The 17,106-nt window shown below is 33.4% G+C and overlaps 1 long non-coding RNA gene across 1 annotated transcript in view; it reads right to left on the minus strand.

Moving 5' to 3' along the window:
• Window positions 1–15,965, minus strand: part of LOC139182688 (uncharacterized) — a 44,715-nt gene extending 28,750 nt beyond the window's left edge. Inside the window, exon 1 of the long non-coding RNA XR_011566212.1 lies at window positions 15,591–15,965. This is a non-coding gene — a long non-coding RNA (uncharacterized lncRNA). The remainder of the gene's footprint in view (window positions 1–15,590) is intronic.
• Between the last annotated feature and the right edge of the window lie 1,141 nt (window positions 15,966–17,106).

The raw sequence follows: 17,106 nt of genomic DNA on the forward strand, positions 1-17,106 counted from the left end.
GTAGCTATTGATCTAATCCCTTGAATCTCTTTGTCACTTCCATTGTATAATCATAAAGAATTTGATTTAGGTCATACCTGAATGGTCTAGTGGTTTTCCGTACTTTATTTTGTTTAAGTCTGAATTTTGCAATAAGGAGTTTATGATATGAGCCACGGTCAGCTCCTGGTCTTTTTTTTTTTTTTTTTTTTTTTACTGACTGTATAGAACTCCTCCATCTTCAGTGCAAAAAATATAATCAGTCTGATTTTGGTATTGGCCATCTAGTGATGTCCATATATAAAGTTGTCTCTTGTGCTTTTGGAAGAGGGTGTTTGCTATGACTAGTGTGTTTTCTTGGTAAAACACCATTAACCTTTGCCCTGTTTCAGTTTGTACTCCAAGGCCAAACTTGACTGTTACTCCAAGTATCTCTTGACTTCCTACTTTTGTATTCTAGTCCCCTATGATGAAAAGGACATCTTTTTTCTGGTGTTAGTTCTAGAAGGTCTTGATAGAACCATTCAACTTCAGCTTCTTCAGCATTAGTGGTTGGGCACAGGCTTGCACAGAGTTGGACGTGACTGAAGCGACTTAACAGCAGCAGCAACAGCAACAGGCTTGAATTACTGAGTGGGGTAAGGCAAGGGTTTAGCAACAGGGGACTCGTGTAACAATGGCAATCAAATAACCTTCCTATACCTTCTTCATTATGTTCATTAAGTGTGTTGTCAAGAGTGGAAGCAAGTTTTCAAAAGGGAAAATTATTCTTTGGTGACAGAGAACAGAATCATAATTGAATGTCAATAGCATTGACAGTTTAAGAGATAGATTCCTGTGATGGTAAAAATAGTCTACAACCTGATGTGAAGAATGGTTACCCTTAGGTAAGCAGAAGTAAAGGCGAATTAAGATGAACATATAAGATTAATACACTCTACTTCATGTATATTATATCTGAATAATTTTTAAATAGGAATTATAAACAAAATATTTTCCTTTTTAACTTTTAAAAATATCAGATATCATGCTTTTGCCTTTTAAATCTCACAGGGAGCATGGTGCCTCATATACTGTAGATGCTCAATAAATATTTTTGAATGTAAACAAAGAATGAAGTAAGTGATGGCTAAATATTTTACTAAATAATGGATTTTAATTTTACATGTTACAACTCTTTATTATTTAGTACAAAAATCCATTAAACTACATTTGCAAACTGAATTTCATAGGCCATGATTTTCTTCTCTTTTCTGCATTAGCACATGTCCAAGATAATAGTAAAGCTCTAATAAAAATACTATAATCTCATATTTCAACTCATATTTTAGTGTAAGATGTTGTTATTGACTGATGAAATAGCCCCAGAGGTAGGATGCTTAAAAATATTCTATGACAATTCATCACTAGGATTAATAGAAAAAGATGGTTTAAAATCTTTTAAAATGTTCTTACCTTTTATCTTCTCATGTGATATCTGCTGTGCTATGGTTGTAGAGCATAAATAACTTGAAAATGTGGTTGCAACTTTTATGTGGTCCTTCTCACAGTATTAAAGTTTTGTGGTAGGTTAATGTTGTTCAATAAACAAGTTGCTACATGCAAAAATCTTGTGACTTCTTTCAATGTGTTCCATAAATGTACAGCCCTCCAGCATTTCCTGCAAGATTTACTGTGCTTCAAAGTAGTGGATAAGTGATGTGGTCACATACATGAAATACATATGTGATTGCTTCAAGCAGCCAGAAAACATTATTGTCAAACACCTGCTTTATGACAAGATCTCATAGAGATAAAATGTAAGTCTTCCATTAGCTGCATACATCCAATAGTTTGCATTTTAAAAAATTATACCCATAGATCCTGAAATACATTATTTCAAAATAGTTAACATATTTTGGAAAAGAAATTTGCTGGACTATCATAACAATTGGAGATATTGGGCACTGATGAACTGACATTTTATTTGGAATATAAATTTTCATATTCATAAAACTAATAAATATTCAGTTATTGGAAGAATATGAAAAGGATAAAGGAAGAATGTTGCTTTTATATTTGAATTCTTTACAGGATTAGATGTATACAATAGAGCACCACATCCTATAATTTTACCACTACTTTTTTAAAAAAGAGAGCAGTCTATCTACTGCAATTAATTCTTTACAAATTAATCAATGCACAAACTTTTAAAATTACTTTTGTTTTAAAATTTGATAAAGGGACATATATAAACATAACAAACATGTTTGAAATAATTTTTCCCCTTGTTCTCTGGCTTCTACTCATTCTTTCTTTTAAGGTCAAACAGAATGGAATATTTGTCTCTTAAATAATAAAGTATTCTGCTAGGTCGGACTCTAAAATAATAAAACTTATTATCATCACATGTGTCATGACTTTTGGAATAATAAAAATATATTTTACATTTTTTTATATTTACATGATGCAGTTAAGTCTATATTTTTATTCTCTCTACTTGGGATTTACTCAATAATTCTGAAGGGAATGAGGAATAAAAATGTAAATTTCATCTTTGATAAACCTTACAGAAACTTCAAACCTGTGTCTCAACTGAATAGGAAAAGATCTCAAATGCAGTGATGGTCAAACAGGGATTTAGAAAGACACAGGATACTCACTTCAGGGTACACTGAACAGCAACTAACACTTATTTAAAATAAGAGGCAAAAGCAAAGGTGCAGACCAACACATCTGTGCTTACAAAAGCGGGCAGGAGGTCCTTGGAAGGGCAGTGGGAGCTTTTTTGGATTTGGTTTGATTTCTAATTCTACATATGAGCAATATTTTCATAAAACATTTTGCCAGTGAGGCAGGGTGGAGGACAGTGACTGAAGTAGAAGCAACATATTCATTTGCCTGAGAGAACAGTAAAATAACTCTTTTACTCACAAACCGTGTCATAAAGATAATTCTCATTACGTTGGAAATGACCTTGAGCCCTTCAACAGTGAATGACAGAACAGTGTGTTCCCCAAATGTGACCAAGGACATAACATGCAACTCAATTATATTTAGGCAGACATTTTAAATTTGCAATAACTCAAGGGATATACTGCTCATATATTGCTCATAAGCTTTTTTTTCAGTACTTGAGAATGAACTTCAGGCAACCTTGAGATGATGATGAAACTCTGGCAAAAGGAATGTGTGACTATGTCTAAGTTGAATATGGAGCTTAAGTTCACAATATACGATATACACATGATAAACCTTAAAACTTGGAAAATTCATGAATAAAAAGTGATGTCAGGGAAAGGAGAAAAGAAATTTGTAGATAATGTCATGTCTCCATTTTTGCACATGTAAAAAATTATTTGAAGCTAACAATAACAGATGTATGAATAATTTATCTACTTGTCAATAAACTAACGTCTTTGTAAAGAACTTTTTAAAGGGATAAAACAGTAAAATATATAAATATTAACTATATACATCAAGATAGAAAGGAAGAAAATATATAGTTATGTTAAGTAAGAAAAAAGTTGCCATAGTTGTATAAGAAATTAAAAAAAAAAAATTTAAGAGAGTTCCTTGGGAACTTTATGACATAAATTTGTGATCCTAGGGAAAAGATAATTTTCATGGACATACATACTATCATAACTGTCCCAGAAGATATACAAAGCTAAACTGAATAAAAAAATGACAAAATAAATAAAATCCCCAGAGATTTTCTCCTTGAAAAAGAACCGGGCCTGCATTTTTCCACAGATGCACCACAAAGAAACTATAAGAAACAAATTCGTCATATACCATTTAGCACTATCCTTTCTTAGGAGAACAAGCAAATCATTTAGGTATTTTGATGAAGAAAGTTGCATATCAAAATCTAACAAAGAATGTAAATTATAAATTAAAAAATGCAATCTCCAGATCAATCACACTGATAAATATCAATGAAGAAATTAAAAATATATCTTTAACAAGCATAATTCATCAACTGATTAAAAGGATAACAAAATTCCATGAGATATCATGTTTACTCTAAAAATACAAAGATCCTTGATTATCAGGAAATCAATTATATAATATACCACATTTATAGATCAAAAATGAAAATATCTAAACAAATCTGAAAAGATATTTAATAACATAAAATAACATTTAAGAAAAAGTTTTGGTTAAAACTCTCAAGAAGTAGGAATGAATGGATAGTTCTTTCACATGATAAAATACATGTATTTTATCCCAAAAGACAACAATGTGGAAAATTTGCTACTGAAATAATGAAAGAAAGTCAATAATATTTAACAGCACTAGGCAATACGAACAAAACCAGAACAAAAAATAAAGCTGTAGAATTTGATGGAGAAATGGGAAATATTGTTATATGAAGCTGACAATTCTTGACCTGAAAAATTTCAAGATTATAAGTTCATAGAATTGAAGCAAGGATCAGTCAGCATAGAAAATGGAAGGAAAGCTGTTACATGATAAGAACAAGAATGACTTAAATATGCTTGGTAATATGTTTAATAAGTGGTCAAGAAAGTGAAAGTGAAAGTGTTAGTTGCTCAGTTGTGTCTGAATCTTTGCAGCCCCTTGACTGTAGCTCCCAGGCTCCTCTATCCACAGAATTTTCCAGGCAAGAACACTGGAGTAGAGAGACATTCCATTCTCCAGCAGATCTTCCCTACCCAGGGATTGAACTTTGGTCTCCTGCATTTCAGGCAGATTCTTTACCCGTCTGAGCCCTCAGGGAAGCCCAATAAGTGGTCAAGTTCTATATAAAAAAATTTAGAAAGATATACAAAAGAACATTTTGGAAGATGAAGAAACATTGGATGCACGTGCTTATTTACAAAGACTCCACAATGTTTAGAAGGGTTTCCCTGGTGGCACAAATGGTGAAGAATCAGCTTGCAATGCAGGAGACCCAGGTTCCATCCCTGGGTCTGGAGGATCCCCTGGAGAAGAGAATTGCAACCACTCCAGTATTCTTGCCTGGAGAATTCCATGGACGGAGGAGCCTAGCAGGCTATACAGTATATAGGGTTGCAAACAGTTGGACACGACTGAGGAACTAACACTTTCAACATTTTCCACAATATGAAAGTAGTGATTCTCACTGAATTTATCAATTTAAAATTGTTTCTATAAAAGTACCTTTTTTTTTTTTTTTTTAAGTACTAGACAGAATTCCATGGTGATCCAGTGGTTAGGACTCCCCGTTTCAACTACAAGGGACTAGGGTTTGATTTCTGGAACTAAGGTCCTGAATGCCACATGATGTGGCCCAAAACAAGTAAAGTACTAGACACACTTTGTAGAAAATAAATAAATAAATAACCAAAAAGTCAAGAGAAACTGTAAAAAGTTTTAAAAGTTGAGTGTAGCCATTATTCTCATCAGACTATTCTAACCACATATCAGGTCAGCAGGGAAGCCCAATATTAAAACATTAAACTATGATAACTAAACAGCATGGTATAGGTGAACATATAGACAGCTAGGTCAATGGAAAATAATGGAAAGTAGTTTTTTAATTTGCAAAGTAAGAAATAATATCCATAATAAATAAAACATATACATACACACACACTACAGAGAGAAATCAAATGAACATTTTTGGAATCAACACAATAATCTGGGAATAATAATTGCCTCTGAGGAGAAAAACTGTGTATCAGTGACCAGAGATGGAAGAACTACTTAATTTTGATAATACATCATTTTGTACATTTTAATTTTGGTACCTAACATATTCAATAAATGACATTTTAAACATTTAAGGTAGTTATTTTGAACATTATTTCAATATATTCAACCAAAAGTTAATTTAGTGATTGTCAGTTCTTGAGGTTCAGCATTGTGACACTGGTAAAAAGAATTAATGTATTGACTGAGAAGAAATAACTCATGCTGCTGCGGAATAGATTAACTGAAATGATAGCATCATCATGGCAGTAATAATTTAACTAATATTAATTAATTTGGACACTAACATTAGCAGAACCGATGTCTTTCATGATTTAAGTATTTTAACATCAACATATAACAAGCAATTGAATGATTTGCATTGATTTGCTATAGAGGTTTCCAACACAATTAGGGGAAAAGATGTAAAGTATAAGAAATAAAAATGTAAGTTTAGTTCTATGACAGGCTTCAGCCATGTAAAACCTTGTGTCACTTTCCATGTATATACCACAGGTGGTCATTCTACCAAAAATCATAGTCCAAACTATAATAAGTCTTTAAACTTAGCTTTGTTTTGTCATCAAACAAAAGATGATTCCTAAGTTAATATCTAAGTACATTATAACAATTCAATTTGGTATAAGTCTTACTATTTTAACAAAAAGTACTTAGGTTTTCTCAGATAATAGGGACTTCCAGTTTGTTTTATTAGAATCAAGTTGCGATTTCATACAGACAATGAAATCTGTGGTCAAACGACAAAAATGACACAGACTGTTTTATTAGTTTTTGTTTATATGAAGCCAAAAAGCCAGTTTTAATAAACTGTTAAAAACATTTATTTCATTTGTATTTATATGTAATTAGTGAGTAAATGTCACAATTGTTTACTTAAACATTTCTACTTTACTAACAAGTGATCTTAAGTCAATATTAAAAACCAATTACGGGAAAATTGTATGTGCTGCCACTGTGTTTGTCACTCTCATAAATTTTTTCCTTTATTTCATCACAATAGCATCTAACTCCATTTAAAAATGAAACAGTGGTCTTTAAAATCGGTTAATACATTTTATTTCTCCTTCAAAATACAGCTAAATTTAACATGAACAGAAAATTCCAGAGAGTGGATGTAGACTAGCTCCTTTGGCTTCACCCTGATGTGACTGTTACAATATACTTAATCATATAAATAATAATATTATTAACATTGAGAATATCCATGGAAAAATGCCAATATTAACTAGGATGAGGCAGACATATTTGACTACTTTTTACACACAAATGGATAAACTGAAGTTTATTGGAAGAACCACACTCAGAAAGGAGTCAATAACCAAACTAGACCTTTTATCAATAAACATCAAAATTCCCAAGCTACTCACATTTCTGAAATCATACTTCTTCCCTTGTTCTGGAAGCATATTTATCATGCATCTCATTCACTACAACACTGATCAAGTGGGAAACTCCCTTAAAATCATCAGGTTTCTGCATGCAGATTATCTTGGCAGAGGCATATAATAATAAGAAAAATGGGTTAATAATTCTCATGTGTTGTCAGCTTAGGAGAAAAGCTCATCAGTATATCATTGTTTATGTGACACAATCTCTCCTGTTCGTACTTTTTTTTTTTTGGAAAAAGAATGATCATATATGAAAGACTTCTATCTTCAGTTATATTTAAAATTAGAGAATGAGATTTTCTTCTCATTCTTCTCAGTATAGCCTCTACTAACATTTTATTCTTGATTTTTAGTGTTTTGTTATTTATTATATCAATATTCTAGATTTATTAATTTGTATTATTCAATACTATGGCTCCAATTCATCTTGTTTCTTCGTATTTTTATTTTTATAATTTTGCAAATATTGTGTTGTTTTATGTGATACAGGTATCATTAAGTATGTTACTGTAATTACTATATAATAAAACTATTCCTCATAGTTTAAGTCATTAATGTAACAGTTACTGAAAAGAAACAGTAATTTAGAACCTGGATTAATATTTCAGTGATAAATGAAGATTTAAATATGAGCCCTTTCAACGAGCTTAGGTTATTGAGAGAAAAAGTAATGTAAGCAAATAAAAGCAATCTGTCCTATCTTCCTTTTTTATGTGTAAAATCGTATGACTTAGGTTTTGTAACTTAAAACACTGAAAACATGACCCATTAATATGTTGTTAGTAATGAGAGATGTGTCCAAGTTACAATTTGTCTTTTCATAAAAAGTTAGCACTCTAATAATTCTAAATTATTTTAATCTATTAAATTGTACCATAGATGCACACAAGAAAGAACAACTGAACTTGTTTAGAGAAAGACAAGGATATTTTCACACTAATGTCAGATATTAGTTTCTGGGGGTTCACCTTCTTTTTCTTTTTTTTCCCCAGTATCTTCTACTTAAACATATTCTTAGTTATTTTGGCCTTCATTATCTAGAAAATAAAATACTAGAATTTGTACTTGTAAAGTGTACCAATTAGTTTGGCTCTAATTAACTGATTTTTATCACTGTGAATATATTTCCAGAATGATAATAAAGTGGGTTATGTACAGTAAAAAATGAACATGAAATGTAATATATTACTTATTATTTGACACAAACAGTCCAGATGATCTGATCAACTGTGATATAAGCTAAAATATCACTTGAGATACTTAAAAAGACTAAATGAACAGTTTGGGTTTTTTTTATGAGTTGTCATTCACATTTGCCTTATTTTCCTTACAACTTTTAACTTAAAATCACAAAACTACTTTTCCTTGTAATTTCTTATTCTCTTTCTCTTTTCTTGATATTTAAAATATAGTACCTTTTTATCCAAGAAGTAAAACCTAGATGACAAATAACTCCTTCCATGTAATTCAGAAAAAATCCAGATAATTCATTTTTTGACCTGGAATTGAACTCCAACAGCAGTTAGCAAGTTGGTGAGCAAAGTGTGTCAGATATACATTACATGAATGAGTGTCCATTTGACACACATAATTCTCTGGCTGTGTTATTTATGTAAATATGGTAACATGAAACAGATTTTTAGAATGAAAGGGAAGTAAATTATTATGCTTATTTTAGCTGAAATTTTATTTTAAAATATAATGAATGCAGGTAATATGGGATTAGACCAGGCTTCTCAATGTAAAATAATAATAATAAAAAAAAGACTACTGATTACAAAACATGGCTTCAGTGGTCTTCTGTTTTCTTTTTAAAATATCTTTCTTTTTTACGTATGAAATCATATGACTTAGGCTTCATAATTTCAAATATTGAAAACATCACCCATAAATATGTTGTTGGCAATAAAAGGTATACTCAATCTACAATTTACCTTTGCATAAAATTTTAGTGCTGTTAGAATTCCAAGGTATTTACATTTATTACATTTCAAGTAGGTGTCTAAAAGTAGAAACCTCGATTAATGGCACAGGAAAAATTCAGATAATCATCCACATTGAATAGCATCCAAAATTTAATGGAAAGTGAAAATCTGTCACTAAAGAAGATAAAAGTTATTTCAAGATGTGTAGCATAGTATAATTATCTTACTTTCCATATGATTTTTAAGCTCTGAGAGGTGATTAGCAAGCTGAATCATGTATGGGAGACATATTCTGTTTCTACTTTGAAATCCTTATTATGCTGTGACATTTGAGGATGCTATTTTTCTTCTGCTAAGTTAAAGGTATTATAAGGTTAAACTCAATGTGCTAAAATATGGGTTGGTAGAAAGATAAGCAAATCTCTATAGCAGAAGTCATATTCCAAATGTGTTAGTGTCTGTTTGCACATTTAGAGGAAGAGTTATGCTGGCCTGTTATGAGTCCGAATTGAATTAACCAGTAAGAGCCATTTATGGTGGGGGAGGGATGTGAGAGGAGGGGCTTAGAATCAGAGCAGTATCAGGGTTGTGTGTGAGTATGACCTGATGCAATTTGAGAAAATTCATTGCTTTATTGAGACTATGAAACCATGTGTTTACATATTTGCCATGCTTTAAATAATGTCAAATATTAAAGCATCTCCCAGAGCTTACATGGAGAAGGCAATGGCACCCCACTCCAGTAATCTTGCCTGGAAAATCCCATGGATGGAAGAGCCTGGTAGGATGCAGTTCATGGGGTCGCTAAGAGTTGGACATGACTGAGTGACTTCAGTTTCACATTTTACTTTCTTGCATTGGAGAAGGAAATGGCAACCTACTCCAGTGTTCTTGCCTGGAGAATCCCAGGGACGGGGGAGCCTGGTGGGCTGCTGTCTATGGGGTCGCACAGAGTCAGACACGACTGAAGTGACTTAGCAGCAGCAGCAGCAGAATTTAAAACTACAGGATGATTATAGATGAGTGGCTATGTCTGGTGGGAGAAGTGTCTATACCATCATTTATTCAACATCAGGAATTGAGTATATACTCTAAGCAAGATGCTAGGCTAAGTGATTTTTGGCATGCATAGATACACTTGCTACAGTAAATTTAAAAACTGAGAAAATACAGCTAACACATTTTTTAATGCTTTGTATGAATCAGACACCTTTCTAAGTACTTAATTTATTAGTTCATTTGATTTTCAAATAATCGTATGAGCTTGGTAGTATTAACATCTTCATTTTAAGTAAAGGGCTGTTCCCAGAGAGAAAAGTAACTTGCCTCCAAATAAAGCGATGAGATGAATGTGTGGGATTCAACTCAAGGCTGAATACAGAATCTTAATCTCTTTACTTCACTGCTTAAAATACATCACTTCACCATGCTAACTCAAAGTTTTACTTGAAAACATTCTGCTGAAGGACTTGATATTTGCTCACAAATCTCTTACTCCCTTTTCCTCACCTCCTCCTTGTTTGTTATAAGGGTCCAAAGTTTAGACATGGCTGCTTTTTATCCTCATGGTATAACTGAGCTAAAATTAAGGTGCCCACTAGGATGAATTCTCACCTGGAGGATTTAGGGGAAATTCTACTTTCAAGCTCATTCAGATGGTTGGGAGAAATCAGTTTCTTGTGGTTGCAAGGCTGTTCCCATTACTTTGCTGGCTGTCAGTAGGGGTCAATCTCAGCTCCTAAGGGTGGCCTCCATTCCCAGTCAAGTGGCCCCTCCCACCCAGCTACAAAGAACCTCCCTTGTTTCTAATTCCTCTCATGCCTCTAGAGACATTCTCTGTCTCTAGATATCTCGACCCAGATTTACAAGTTTCATGTTATTAGGTTAGGCCCATATGAATAACTGCCTTTTCTTAAAACCAAGTATGCCATAAAATATAACTTGATCATATGAGTAAAATCCATAATATACCCAGCCTCAGAGAATATGAAGAGTATGTAGACCAGGCAAGTGGGGATGTTAGTCCTATCTTAGAAATATGCTTACCACAAAAAGTGAGAACGTTAAGATTGGTTTAGGACATGCTGAACTTGAGATGCTTATGGTTCATTATGTGTAATTATATTTTAAAATGCATATTTGGCCTAGAAAAGGAGATTAACAATAACTATCTAATTTTAGAGTAATTTCAAAACTACAATGGAAGAAATCATGGAAGCATATAATGAAGACAACAGCGACAAAGTAGAATGCGTGCTTTTTGGAAACACTATTGTTGAGGGATTGTGGAAAACAGACACGCTTTTGTGGAAAAGAGAGAAAAAAAGGAGAGGAGAAAAACAGAGACAGAAAAGCAGAAAAAGACCCTAAATGAATAATGCTGCATAAACTAAAATTTGAGACAAAAGTTGAAGAAAAAGATAGCACTTTGGAATGGACAGTGATTGGTCCCTAGAAACACACTGATGACGGACTTGAAGAAAGGAATACTGATGAAGTTAGGGCAGGAGTAGAAGCAGTTTTCAAAGGCTTAAGTAGAAAGGAGGGAAAAAATCAGCAAGTAGCAATTAATATTGTGAATAGATTAGTAGCATAAAGAATTAACTCTAAAAACCTGACTTGATTCCCTTATGAATTATGTAATAATTAGTTTTTTTTTTTTTTAAAGGAAGAAAGATGGTGGGGTAAGAAAGCTAGTTGACAGGCAATGCCAAAGCCATGTGTTGAATGAAATATTCTCTCGGAGAAATTTTGGCACACAAGTGAAAGCTTGTGTTTGCTTGCATTATTCTGTGAATGTCCCCAAAGCACAAGAGATAAAAGAATACGTGGCATTTGCACTTTCTTGCCATCTATTTTTTCTTTGTTGTCTTCTGTCCCATTAAGTGAAGGAATTTCCTGGCAAATAATTACCACATGAACTTCTAATAATAGGTATAAATGCTTTCATAAAAATTGTGCGGTGGCATTCATGGGGGAGATAAGAGGAGCCCATCATCACCTGGAAGCTAGTTCTGCTAAAATCCCCACTGTCTGTCTTCCAGACATTAATGCATTAGTCATTCAAATCACTGTACTATAGATCACCTCTGTGATCCAACAGCAACCACTAAAACTTTCAACTCCATCCCAAAGAAGTTTTTCAGTCCAATGGAAGATTTCTTCTCAATAACTTCAGTGCAAAAATGTCACCAGTGGCAATACGGCACTAAGATAAGTGCTGTGCTATTAAAAAAAGTAGCAAGCTAAACACATTTTTGCAAACATTCATAGAAGTCTTCATATTGATTGAATCACTGAGCAGCAGAAACACTTCTTAGCATCTAAGCTGGAACCACCACCACATTTCTATTTTTGATTATTTATTAAAGTGCCTTTCTTATATAAAAACTGAAAAACATGTTTTACATGTTTATTTTACTATTTTACATGTTTAATTTACTATATTCTCTACAACGAATGATTTCATTTTCACTATTTTATAACTATTCTTTCTTGAAGTCTGAAAATAATTTGATTTCATTTAAAAAATCACTTCTCTATAACACATCTATGCCATTCAATTTATTAAAATTTATAGATTTCTGTACTATACAAATTCATATATAAAAGAGCACAGATGATGAAAAAGTATATATAATATAGTCCTATAAAGAAATAGAGTAGGAATGGCTGGAGTACAAAAGACTGAGACAAATTTGTTGCATCATTCATAATTTCAAATACCATTATGAGCTATTCATTGTGAGTGAACACAGGGGATACTCCATGATGAATTTATGTTGATTACAAATCAATTAGGTATACCAGTCCACCTTGATAATGGTAGCACTCACAAAACAGACAAAGCCTAATCACATCAAGGGATTAAGTAGTAGAATTTCTCATGCTTTTATATCTAAATGAAACAAAGAAAAAATAAATAAGGATTAAAAACATCGATAGATTCTCAATAGTAAGTCAGTTATAACTGCCAAGACCCTCTGCCTAGAGTTATTTATGTTATAATAATAAAATTGTGGTTTTCATGACCACAAAGAAAAACTTGTTTGTTTTTATCTATATGAATCAACAGAAATAGCCTTTGCCAAGTACTTTGATTGCATATCCTTACTGCCAAATGCTAATGTCTAAACTGGCCTCTGTTAATTGTGCCATTTTGATTCAGCTCTATTTTGCCTTACAAATGATTGAGATCATAAAACTGTACCCATTAAGTCATAAACTAAGAAACAGTTACTTAATGTTTGCTCCCAGCTTTTCAAACAAAGGCAGATAGTGACAGCTCATTTCAGAAACAGGAATCTAAGATTTTTCTGCTATTATGGAAAAGTAAGTCAGATTTACACTGCAATTACCTTTAGGAAAATTGATACATTGCCAGAGTTTGTAGGGACATTAGATATTGTCTTATCCTGTGTTTCTCTGAAATAGTGCCTGAGACAGAGGATGACACATGAATAGTTCATTTGAGACTATGAACCCAGGAACCAGAAATGAGTTGTGGGGCAAGAGAACCAGGAATGAAAATAGAGCCATTATGCTATCAAACAGGCCATTACTATGGAAACAAGGTGCTTGATGTCTTGGGGCCATATGAGACACTTCATGAACACTTACTAGGCAGAAAAGTATTCAATTTATCAGTTCCTACCCCCATGTTCAAAGACCGTTCCAAGAGATACATCTTCATAGGAAAGAGACATGAAAACAGAAAAGCCCTGGGCAGAAATGTACAGGGTAGGAGCTGCTATTACATGCTTCCATTATAGAGATATATTCCATATCTCAGAGGACAAAAAGAAACACACTCCAGCAGGCTGTTTCATCCTTTCATTAGATCCGTTGCTCCTGGGTGACAGGGTCTATACCTTAGACCAGCAGATGCAATAGTTACATGCAAATTATTGTACCTCTGTTGACAAAATAGGTCACTTGACAAGAAACAATATTGTGCAATATACTATTCTGATAAAACAAGCATGTAGATGGTGATGCTTGTAGATATACTGAACATAGGAAAAGAAACCCATATGCAGCATTGGTGTCAGTTCTGGTAAGAATGACCTATTGTTTCTCCAGGATAGAAAGCCTAAGAGGTCATCAACTTGAATTGTTTTGTGGGGGTGGGCAAACTATAACATATTGAAGACTAAGCATCAGGAGTTTCCAAAAAAATGATAATGGCCACACTCAGTAATACATTCTGGCAGAAATGACAGGTGAAGTTCTGGCTATCCCATGTAGCAATATCAGAGAAGGCTATGGGCAAGATTTTCAAGGTGAGGCACTTCCATGTATACCTACATGAAGCTGGATAAATCCTATTGGATTGTCAATAGAGCAATGTCTTTAGTAAAAGTTGAGGCAAAGAGAATTTTAAGTGGACACAAGAGACATTCTATAGAACTATAAGTAACATATTTCCACATCCTGCTAATGTAGGAATTGCAATATTCCTAGTCCATGCAGTCCATGGGGTTGCAAAGAGTCAGACATGACTGAGAGACTGAACTGAACTGAACTAATAGCTGAGCAACCACCTTCTGCTAAAGTGTCTTAATTAGGGTGATTAATTTCTTGAGATTCTAAAAATCATACCATCCATTGGCTAACCTATGGGGCATTCTCATGAAGACCAGGAATTCAGATGCTATACCCACATGAGGATTTACAGAAGATGCTTAGAGGATGGATCATTCAGTGAGCCACTGAGATTAAACAAAGAATATCATTAAAAATTCAGGAATTTGTAGAGTCTTTTGAATAGAAACAGTGTTTTAAAACCAAATGCTCTGTTAGTTGAGGATATGACAGCAGAAGAGATACACGAAAGGGAATGCCTGAGGATGGAGGTAAGATCCTGCAAAGAGTGAGGAAGGAAGGACTCAGAGAAGCATACATGGCTCCCCTTGTTGAAAAATGACCCAAATAGTGCTTTGTGTTTCCACATCATAATTGCTGACACTGTTTTGCTTTTTGAGCCCAAATACATCATGCCTGGAACAAGGGGAGTGTGTGTGTGCTCAGTTGCTCAGTCGTGTCCAGTTCTTTGCAACCCCATGGACTAGAGCCTGCCAGGCTCCTCTGTCCAAGGGATTTTCCAGGCAAGAATACTGGAGTGAGTTGCCATTTCCTCCTCAAGGGGATTTTCCAAACCCAGGGATCAAACCCATGTCTCCTGTGTCTCCTGCATTGGCAGACAGATGCTTTACCACTGAGCCATCAGGAAAGCCCATGGAACAAGAGGTGGCATCTGTAGAAGAGTCTATAGAGATGACATATTCCAACTGCTTCTGGCATCTTAGTCCACAGAGTTTTAACCTCTTTTATGGGATAAGGGAATCATAGGCATTTAATAAAATACAATCTTGAAAATGTAAAGAAAGGTATTTAAAGATGTGTAAAGAATCTTATATTGAATTCTAATTGTTCATTTTGCAATTGTTGCTTTTTAGTCTTGATCTCTTAGAAGATAGAAAAAAATTTACTCTGACTTCTATATGCCAATTCTTCAAATATTTGAAAACCATTATCATCACCTCTTAGTATTTTATTTCTTCTCTAGCTTCTTTAACAACTGTTTTTCATTTAAAAGTGCTTCCAGGCAACTTACCATCCTTGTCATCTTTCTCAGATCTCTTTCCGCAGATCTTTCTCTGGCTGGGTTTTATAAAATAAAAGATCTTCCAGGGACAAGTACACAGCCAAATCTTCAATAAAAAGTGAAGGAGGAAAATTCAAATTACCTGTGGAGATCAGGAAAGCAGAATCAGGATCTGGTATAAAGTAGTGGAAAATAGAAATGTCAAGCACACTGGAAGTAGATTGAGCTCAGTATCAGTGCAGTAAACTGAGAGACTGAGAAACACACAGGTTATGATTATATGGGTAACCACTGTGAAACAGGAGCATCTGGAATCCCAGGTAACTGCTACCCCTTGCATTATAAACTACTTCTAACATGTCCAGACTGATAGTTTTATCATGGATCTTAACATCTTGCTATGGAGTTTTTGTTTGTAATAACCAGTCAAAATTGATAGATTTAAAAAATGCAATGAGGAGCCCAAATATGTTTATATAAAAGCAAAAACAATATAATAAAACAGTAAACCAATTATTGACTACTAAATTCCCGCTAGGGTATTAAAAACCTTCACATGTGCTCCTTAAGTATACACAATATCACTTTGGTATAAGTGTTATTAATTAAATGGTAGGTGTTAGGTTATTTGCTTCAAGGTAATGTAAAAAATAAGTATCAGAGCTGAAATTTAAAAAAATATATGTTTGACTTCAAAATTTATGCTCTTGAATGTGATTATGCCCATTTAGCCGGTATATGGAACAATTCCTCAAATATGTTCCCACTCTATACAAAACAGAATGATAAATGTTGTATATGCAGTAAAGTCTCATATCAGGAAGCTGGCACTCTACTAACTAAAATATATCAAACTTTCTCTGTAAAAGATCAAATTCTTAAGGAGCTATAATGGAAATCTAAGCATGGTGTTATATGTTGACACAGGAGGAAAGAACTAATTTAACCTGGAAATTTCTGGTAAAAGACTGGCCCAGAGGGATGGCATGGGGAGGGAGGAGGGAGGAGGGTTCGGGATGGGGAACACATGTATACCTGTGGTGGATTCATTTTGATATTTGGCAAAACTAATACAATTATGTAAAGTTTAAAAATAAAATAAAATTAGAAAAAAAAAAAAAAGACTGGTTTTTGGAGAGTTAGTAGGATTTCTATAAGTAGATAAATGATAAATATAGAAATTTTAAACAAAGGAAACATATTATAGTAAGAATCTATTGCAGTTGTCCAGATGAGATACAATGACAATTTCGACAGAAGCTTGAAGTTATAACTTATTTTTTTTCTCTATAATTAACTTTTAGTCACATAGGGGGCTATTAATTTGTTTCCCTTTAATAAATTAAAATGTTGAAGATAAAACCAATCCTTTAAAAATCCCTCTCTAATGCCCTCATTACCACTGATATGAAGTTTCTTTGTATGTCTCCAAGCCTTTGCTTTTACATACATTCATACGCACATATGTAGTACATGTAAGACAGAAATACATAAGAAATTACCAACTTGAATATATAGGTTTATA

This window comes from Bos indicus, chromosome 4 (genome assembly GCF_029378745.1).
Source record: "Bos indicus isolate NIAB-ARS_2022 breed Sahiwal x Tharparkar chromosome 4, NIAB-ARS_B.indTharparkar_mat_pri_1.0, whole genome shotgun sequence".
NCBI classification, from domain to species: Eukaryota; Metazoa; Chordata; class Mammalia; order Artiodactyla; family Bovidae; genus Bos; species Bos indicus.